The following is a 9,775-nucleotide window of genomic DNA, read 5'->3' on the forward strand; positions in this document are numbered from 1 at the left end:
TTATCTTTGTAAATACACGATATTTTTAAGTGTTACTTTTTCAGTGTAGATGTAGACATTTTCTGTTTTTCCGACTGTAAAACATGCAACATATACTTGCCTTTATTACAAGCAATCAGGATGTAGATGTAAGTCATGCAAATTTAAAAATTGTCCCTGAGACTTCTTGATGATTATTGCAAGCGTCAAGCGAATGTGAAGCGCAATTGCATCAATAATACTGTTATAATAAATATTATTCAAGGAACGTTCCCTACCCGTTACCCCTGACTATGGACATGTATGTGAGCACGCACTGGGAAATCCCGGTAATTAAAAAAAATTAGCTGATGTTTTATTGTTTGAAAGACTAGTGCTTTATCCAAAAATTCGATCTAAAAATTAAAAAAAAACTGTTTTAAGAATAAACCAATAAATTAAGTGGGACACAGATGATAATAATATCATTATTATAATTATTAAAAATAATGGAAAAATGTTGTAGAATAACTTTTTAAATATAGAAAAGTCTTGTTTTTTAGTCAAATATATCTTTGTCTCACATTCTTTTAAAGCAAAAACATTACTTTAAATATAATTAATGAGAATATTCTTTTACATCTTGGTGCTTCATCGTTATTGTAGCGAAATTCGAAACCCGAAGTATCAATTGTCAAGTAAACTAATAGTATCTACTGCGTTGTCATGTCGCAGTAATTAGAATTCATTAACTTACGAAATATTAAAGAGAATAGTTTTCGAAGATATTAGCAATTTTAGCTATTTCTCTAATATTTTCGACACATTTAATGTGATAAAACAAACACATACGATAAATATTTTTACGTTGAATCCTGAAAGACTTAAACACTTGTAATATGACAATAAAGTAGATTACATTACTTATTGCTGAAATCGAAAAAAATATAATTAGTTATAATTGTGCTTTTATTAAAACTCAACTTTTTGGCTGTACATTTCACTGAAATGATGAAGAAGTATCCTATTCATCTGCCGATCTGTACAATGATCACCCCGCATATATTTCTCTACTTTTGCAGAAAGATTGTGTTAGAACCGAGGAGATGTTCTTGAAGGAGCAAGTGGTTAGAAGTGAGGAGTGGATGCTTAAGGTTGTGGCCAATGAAGTGGAGGTATGTGAGACGAAGGCTGATTATGTGAAATATATGGATAGAGAAAGGGCAGAGGAACTGGCTAAAAAGAAAATGCATGGAAGGTTCTTCCAGGATATAGCAGAAGTGGGTGACGAAAGATCGTAGCAATGGCTTAGAGCTGGGTATCTTGCTAAGAGTACTGAATCTTTTGTTTGTGTAGCACAAGAGCAGACATTAGGAAAATGATTGTTCAAAAAAGTGGTTCTAGGAGAAGAAGTTGCTGCAGAATGCCGGATTCGTGTTAAGGCCTCAATTGCGCACCTTGCAGCCGTGTGTAGTGAGCTGGCCCAGAGAGAGTACCGAGAGTACCGCAGAGTCGCATGGGACTCCGGATATATTGGGAGGTGTGTAAGAGAGTTAGGGTGAAGTGTGCTGGAAAATGGTTTAAGGAGCTGCCTGATGAAGAGAGAACAAGCGAGGATGCCAAGGTAGAGGTATGGTGGGAAAAAGTGTCGTAACGACCAAGCAATCGGAACATAATCGTCCAGATTTGGTCGTCATTTACAAGGTCTCAAAATCAGGCAGATAGTAGATTCTCAGTACCCTGAGACAGGAATGTGAGAGAGAAGGAGAATGAGAAGTGGAGCAATTATGCTCAATTGGCCTTGGAGATAAGAGGTATACACGGGCTTAAACCATAAATAATCCCGGTCGTAGTTGGTACACTAGGAGTAGTATCAAGTTGTCTGGAAGGACGATTGAAAAAAAACTATAAATCCCCGATGTTTTAGGCGGCCTTAAAACCTCTGCGATTATAGGTACCACCAACATCCTTAGGAAAATCCTTGATCTTTAAGTTCCTTGTTTTAAGCCGGGATAAAGGGAAATCCTCTGGAAATGAATCCCATCCCTTTCCAGAGAGACGTTCATAAATGTAATCAGAATTATTATTATTATTATTATTATTATTATTATTATTATTATTATTATTATTATTGATATTCTTCAATAACTGTATTATGCAGAGGGACTTATGAATTTACATATTCTTATTTTTATTTACTTTCATTTTATTTATTTTTAATAATGTGATTTATTTTTCATCTTCGATCAGACATTGTTTAGTGGAATTCCAATCGACAGTAACTTGGATCTATCCAGCGAACACTGCCAACCAGTTGAAAATGGCGGAGCAACTCCAAATTTAATTGGCCAATTAAACGGTGTTCTGTACTGATACGCACGCTAAGTGATGCGCGATGTGTAATTTTACCTATTTCATTTTCCTCAAGTGATTGACGTTCATCAGTGCGTCGATTGACCCCTCGGTTGCATTAATTGCATTTCTCATAAGATATAGTTTAACTATAGACATCCACGATTTATTTTGCACTGATTCATACACATATAAATAGATTTGAGATGGCGCGTATATTATATTCGCAATATTAATGAAATCAAGTTATCTTAAATAAAATTATATGACCACACCCACGGATCCAATAATATACTCCCGTGCCTGCACGTATCCGATACATGTTTTACAGTAAGTATCATTTTGTTACAGGAAAAAGGGCTTTCACATTTTCCTGTAAGTAAGAAGAACAGTAGATAAGTGGAAAATGAGATTAGGATAGACCGAGATTCGAACTTTGTAAGCACGCTTCAGAAATAGATTCAGAAATGGAATGCTAGAATTTTATATAAAATAGTTTAGATATGTTTATATTGTAAAAAATAATTTAATTGTGCATTCTATTACGGAGAGTGTATTAAAAATCTCAGCTAAAAATAATGAGCAATGCAATTTAAAGATATATTGAAAAATAAGTTAGGTTGAAAAATAGGTTAGTGAGAATTCTTTGTTGCAGAAGTGTGTGTGGAGAACGTGCCAGCCACGTGAGTTTGCCACGTTAGTTCATCACGTTTTTAAACACACATAGCAGAAAAGTGAATTTCTTAATATAGAAGAAAGGGGACTTTCTCAATATAGCAGAAAAGGGAATTTTTCAATATAGAGGCCAGGATTAGCAGATTAGTCAGAGAAGATCCGGGGCAGTCCAGTCCGGATCGAATACCAGCAGACTCGGTCGGACAGAGATGACATGAGAAGAGGGGGTCTCTTTAGAAGCGAAGGGAGAACAGTTTAATCATGTAGAACGACTTTGAATTACTTGACGTCCTCATCATTCGACTGGTCGATCTAATAATAAAGAAGTCATCATCATGTTTTTGTAAAACTGTGTCGTGGCATCATTCAACAATAAAAGGTAATGTGTAATCATCTTATATGAACTGTGTATAACTTTGTATGTCTCTCTCCATCATAAGTAATGACTGCCCCTTCCTGTGTTAGAAGAACTGATCACCCTCTCTCAGTTGCTAATATATGTGCAGAAGAAACATTCCAGACCGGTATAAATTTCTCCCTGTCTGTTCTCTCTCTCTCATCATCGTCTATATTTTATTACATTTCCTTGCCATCTCTCGATATACGATCCCCAAATATGAACCCCCCATATATGATACAACAATTCGATAATATAAATACTCTCGATAATACCGAAAACAGCTACATCCCACCCCTACACAGTAGAGATCTCTAGGTGTGAGAAAACTTTCTATTCCAATAATTTGCCCAAGAACTTCTAGACTATAGAACTCCCTTCCGGAACCCGGTTTTCCCAACGGTACTAACATGCAGAAGTTCAGTTGTAATGTGAACAGACATCTTGCTTCCCACCTGCCTTTATAATATCCCTGCAACTTGTGCCCCAGATAATTCAGATCAATTCATTCTATAAACGTTAACATATTTTCTACGCCTTTACGAATTCTTTTTTATTTTCCTCGTTATTTTCTTTTTTCATCTTTTCTGATTTTTTATTTCTTCTTCTTCTTCTTTAATAATTCCTACAGTGATGCAAGCTCCTAGTTTCTGTGACTTTTTAATATAGTTATAGCTAAAAATTATTAGAGATTTATACAGACTTAGATGAACCTAGATATCCAATAAATGTCACAGATCATAAGTAATATTTAATGAGTACATTGTTTATTGATCTATTATATGAGTGATTATTGAATCTTTTTCTATTGATCTTTTAGATCACAATATTTTATTTCGCTTCTTAGCGATAGACTTTACATTAATATTTTTCCCGTTTTTTAACATTTTTTTGTACATATAGCTCCACTCACCACTTTTCCTAATTTAGTTTTAATTCTAGTAAATATTAATTTTTTTTCGATTCTCCGGGATGTTAATAAATTATCAAATATTTTTTTTTGCCAACAATTACAATTATTACGTTATATCGAGGAATGTGGAGGTTGTTTTATTTCCCTTCATTCTTAGTCAGATATAATTCTCTATTTCAATCAGACAAATATGCACTTTTATACATCGCTATTCATAAATAATAATCAGAGACAGTCTAAAATAAATATACATATTTCTACGTAAATACCCTTTATTTTTGATATTGTTCATACTGCAGATACTGCTTTATATACAACGATTATTGATACTTAAATAATATGTGTGAACTAAAAGCATGTATTTGGAGGTGTAGGTTGAGTACAAGAAAATAGTTGTAGGCAGGCAGGCTCGAACCCGTGACGCAAAGGTGAAAATGAAACTGCTAGAAAATATGACGGGTTACCACTACTGCACGGCGGGACCGAGAGTTTAAACCGTTCAAATTTAACGTAGTCAATCAAAAACATAAGATGACTTGCAGAAATATTCGTGTCCTTTAAACCCCCACTAAAGCAAATTAGACGCAAGGTCGATTTTAATATGGATGGGGGGAGACCAGCTCCCCCAAAAGAGGGCACTATGGCAGTATCCAAATAAATAGTAATTGTTTTAGTATAAAGGATTTCCTCTACATTGCCCAAGGAGCACAAAACGAACAGATACTACCCGGCTTTTTCGAGGCGCACAATCACTGCAGTACAATTTCTGTCTAGCGAGGGGAATCAAGCCAATTTCAACCCACTCGAAATGATATCACTCATCAGAGGAATCGCAGTGTATTATATAATGGTTCCCTGGAGATCTATTGCAGGCAGGACAGAACAAAATAGTGCCATCTCCTTCTGAAAATGCACCAGAGGATTCCTGGTTTCGACTGTTACCTGCAGCAGCAGGCGAGAATGCACTCGCCTGACTCGGTTCACTTTCCTCAAGATCATCATCAGATTGCGAAATTCCTATCGGATATAAATTCTTTAGCGAATGGGCGTTCACGAAACCATCACTCTGTCTGACACGAGCTGTTCCCACCAATCAATCCTGTCCTGGGAGAAGCTCAAGTATAGTACCCAATATCCACAAGGGTCGTGGTTTTTAAGGTCTCTTGACCAAGACTACATCATTTATTGTAATGCGATTTTGGAATGGTACTTGAGATCTTCTTGGCATCCTTCCTCTAAGATCAAGGATGTACTCCTTGTACCACTGTTCTCTAAATCTTGACAACCATTCATCTCGCAATCCAATCGTCTCGATCAACCTTTTCCGGCTGGGAGGAACCACGGTGGAGAGATCATCTCTTCCCAATGGTAATAATAGACCAGAGCTTTTATTGGGTATAATAAACATATTGGGTGTGATAATTATTGGTTTCTCTCAGTGGACTCTTGATAAGTAAGGGGCCTGTTGTTTACTGCCCGCGGAATATCAGAGATAATAGTAAGGACGGAATAATAATCTACCTTCCCATACCAATAACTTTGTATAGGCAAGATTTTAAAGTATTGATGCCACGCTCCCATACTCCCCCAACCCAAGAGGAAAATAGTGGAATTTTGTCTCAGACTTAATGTTACATGTCCCAAACTTGGCCTGTTCGTCCTGGAAAAGACAAATGCGCTTAAAAAAGTCTTCCACTACCCTAATATCCGTGCACGAGGTCGCCAAGCTAATCAAGAACCTAGATTCCAGTAAAGCAACTGGCCCTGATGGCATCCCAATTATAGTGTTAAAAAAGCTTCAACCAGAACTCGCTCCCATACTTACGAAACTATTTAAGCGCTGGCTTAAAGAGAAGTGCTTTTTGACTCCCTGGAAAACCTCATCAGTTTGCCCTGTATTTAAGAATTAAGGTGATAAGTCATCTCCCTCTCAGTACAGACCAATAAGTCTCCTGTGTGTTATGAGTAAGTGACTGGATTCCATATTAAATAGAGAAATAGTCAACCACCTCAGCAGGAATAACCTTCTTAGTGACACAAAATATGGTTTCCGCTCGGCAAGATCTACCGCAGATGTGCTGACGGTTATATCCCACAGGATTAGTGAATCTCTTGATAAAGGCTTCCTTTCTAGGGCAATTGCTCTTGACATATCAAAGGCCTTCAACAAAGTATGGCATAAGTGTCTACTTCACAAGATTTCCAGCTACCGTATAACTGGAAATGTTTTCTCAATCATTAAATAATTTCTCTCCGATAGGCTCATAAGAGTAGTGGTAGATGGACAAAAATCGGAGGCCTGCAATATAAATGCTGGAGCCCCTCAGGGGTCAATCCTCGGCCCAACTCTCTTCCTGATCTACATCAATGACCTCCCTAAACACATACTTAAATCCTTTGTTGACATCTATGCTGATGACACGACCATCTACGGCAACACATCAAAGGTTGTAAATGACGAATTTCTCTCTGATTCGCTCTTCTCTGATCTCGAGCTCTTGGTTCAGTAGGGGAAGATGTGGCTGGTTACCTTTAATGCCTCCACACCAAACTCCTATCCTTACATCATCAACGCTCTGATCCCCAGCTGGCATCAATTGTGATGGATGGCTCTCGTCTGGGTGAGGTCCTGTGTTTTGACAAGCTTCTAGGTTTGACCTTTACTCCTGATCTGAAATAGAACACGTACATCAAGTCTGTTGCCAAGGTCGCTCCAGAAGATATCTCACTACTGATGCAATTCTCTATCTATATAAAAGCCAAGTACGTCCAAGGATGGAATACTGTTACCATATCTGGGCAGGAGCTGCTAAAAACAGCCTATCCTGCCTTGACAGAGTACAAAATAGACTTCGTGGCTTAGTGGGGGATGCCATTTTCTCTACCCTGCAACCTCTCTCCCACAGAAGAGAGGTTGCGAGCCTATCCTTGTTTTATCTTTATTTCCATGGCAGGTGCTCGTCTGAACTCCAATCTCTGGTCCCCCCTCGCAAATCTTTCACGAAAAACACCCGTCTAGCTGAATCCACTGTGAAAAATGTCCCCCACTGTATTTCTGTGCCTAAATCAAAACGTGGATTCCATGAACAAAGCTTCTTTCTTAGAACTGCACGCCTGTGGAACTCTGTTCCGTCTGCCCGCTTCCCACCGGACTACAACTTGGATGTCTTCAAGTCCAATGTTAACAAATTGCTAATGAACCTTCCCCTTAAGTAAACACTTCATCAAATCTCCACATTAACGTACTGTACTTGCACTAACCCTACTCCCTAAGTGGCTTCCGGACCTTGATAAGTGGTGATCACTGTGTAAAAAAAAAGAAGGTTTTTGCATTGTCGCTGAGAATCGACTCTGGAACGCAATGCGCATTAGTAAATCTGACTAGTGCCTGAAAAACTCTGTCTGGCACCACCTCTATATGCACTGCTCCTACCCCCAAACAAGTTATCAACAACAGATACATTTTTTTTCTCACTGTTACCCCCTTCACCCAGAAATGTTCTGTGAAGTCCACTCCAGTGTTTCTATAAGGAACCTCAAATTCGACACGGGAAGTTGGTAGATTGGCCATGTTCCCAGGCAACACCGGCCTAGAACTGTCTCTTTTACACTTTGTGCAGGAATTCAGGGCATTTTATGTGCCTGCCTCCTTGAGGTACCCAATAGCCACGACATCTTAATTTAGTTAAGGTTGACCATATACCCAGATGGGAACATTTAAGATGACAGTCTAATATCACAAGTCTGGTCAGGTGATGATTCTTATCCAGCAACAAGGGATTCTTAACTTCATAAAAATCTGAGAAGACCTGTCCAGCCGTCCATGCGAGCGGATCAACCCTTCCTCATTCAGAAAAAAGATCAAGTGCCTGAACCCGATTAGGCGCATGCTTTACCATAGGATTCCGCAGGTAATTCAACTCAGTATTAAATTCCTGCTGTTGAGAACATTTTATTAAGTAAATTCCGGGTTCAATGTTGTAGTTGTCTTCCCTTTTCCTCATCAAGCCGATGAATCGGAAGACCAAAGAAGTTACCCTCAACAAACGGGTAGAATTTAAGAATCGCCGCATGGAGACCACCGAAGTACACTCCTCATCCATAATCGCAACAACATTTGTTGACGAACGAACCATCTGCTGGCAGCTATCATTAAGGCAGGGTAGCTCCTTCTCCGGCCAAGTCAAGATCCCACCGCGCAACCAAGAAGGGCCATGATACCAAAATTCAAAGTTGTCCCGGAACTCCCTTATCGTTAATCCACGAGTGATTAAGTCAGCTGGGTTTTCTGTGGTAGAAACATATCTGAAGGTTGGCCTGATGCCGTAGTTGGTTTCCAAATAAAGGCTCATAAGCAAAACATTCTTCAACCTGTTTCTAGCAAAGATTCTTTTACTAGTCATCATTTCTGACAAAATCAATGATAGTTCTACTTGTGCATCTGTCACCACGGACAACCTAGAAGGGCGGACACCCTTGCATCCAACCAAGATAGTGAACAAACACTTAAGAGCAAGAAATAACGCTATTAGTTCTAAAATTGGTAATGTCTTTCCCTTCCCTTGAGCTACTCGTGCTTTGGCAAAGATCAATGCAGAATTTTTGTCGTGAACATAGTAGGCTGCAAATCCATATGTTTCTTAAGAAGTGTCGCAACACAGATACAACTCTCCAGGTTGGTTCCCATCATGGGCCTGTCTGCAGAAATGCATGCCACTCAATTTTGATTAATCTTCTGCCAGGTTTCTCAAAGAAAATTCTGGATGAACTTCCTCATCCCATTTCACACCTTGCTTCCACAATTCTCCCACCCAAATCTTACTCCTTATAGTCAGGGCCAGGCAAAGAGATAAGGAATCAAATACTCATACCTCTTAATAGATCCACTCGCCTCACACTTTACACTGGCAGTGCGGAGCTTTTCTGAAATAGGATCGTATGGGTACCCCAGCACCATCTCCCATCCGACCTCATGAGTACTCAATGTACCATATTTTCTCATCTCATCCCTAAGGCTGTCAGAGTTACATGACTGTACCACAAATCCACCTTCCTGAAAACGCTTCCTAACCTTAGAATACCGCCTTACAAGCTTTGCTAGGTCAGACTCAGTCACTGCCAGGTTGTCAACATAAAATTGGTTCTCCATCGCAACCCGACAATCATAAAAAGGATACTGGGCTGCATGAACCTTCCGGATACTCCCCAATATAAAGGGACTCGAGGTAAATCCGAAAATCAGAGTGGCATAGCGGAAACATTGAACCTGTTCTTGTCTGCCTCTAGTTCAAGGCGAACCATCAAGAAAGCTTTCTTGATGTCCTCAAGCAAGGCAAATTTATTCGATCTAAAAAACATCAACAAGTCCAACATATCTCCTTTCATATTCACACCGAGTAGGCCGCCTCATTAAGAGAAGCAGAACCACCGACCTTCAAGCTACAGTTACATACAGGCCTGATTTTAGTAGTAGCTGCTGA

This window comes from Euprymna scolopes, chromosome 7 (genome assembly GCF_053919585.1).
Source record: "Euprymna scolopes isolate OS-2025 chromosome 7, ASM5391958v1, whole genome shotgun sequence".
NCBI classification, from domain to species: Eukaryota; Metazoa; Mollusca; class Cephalopoda; order Sepiida; family Sepiolidae; genus Euprymna; species Euprymna scolopes.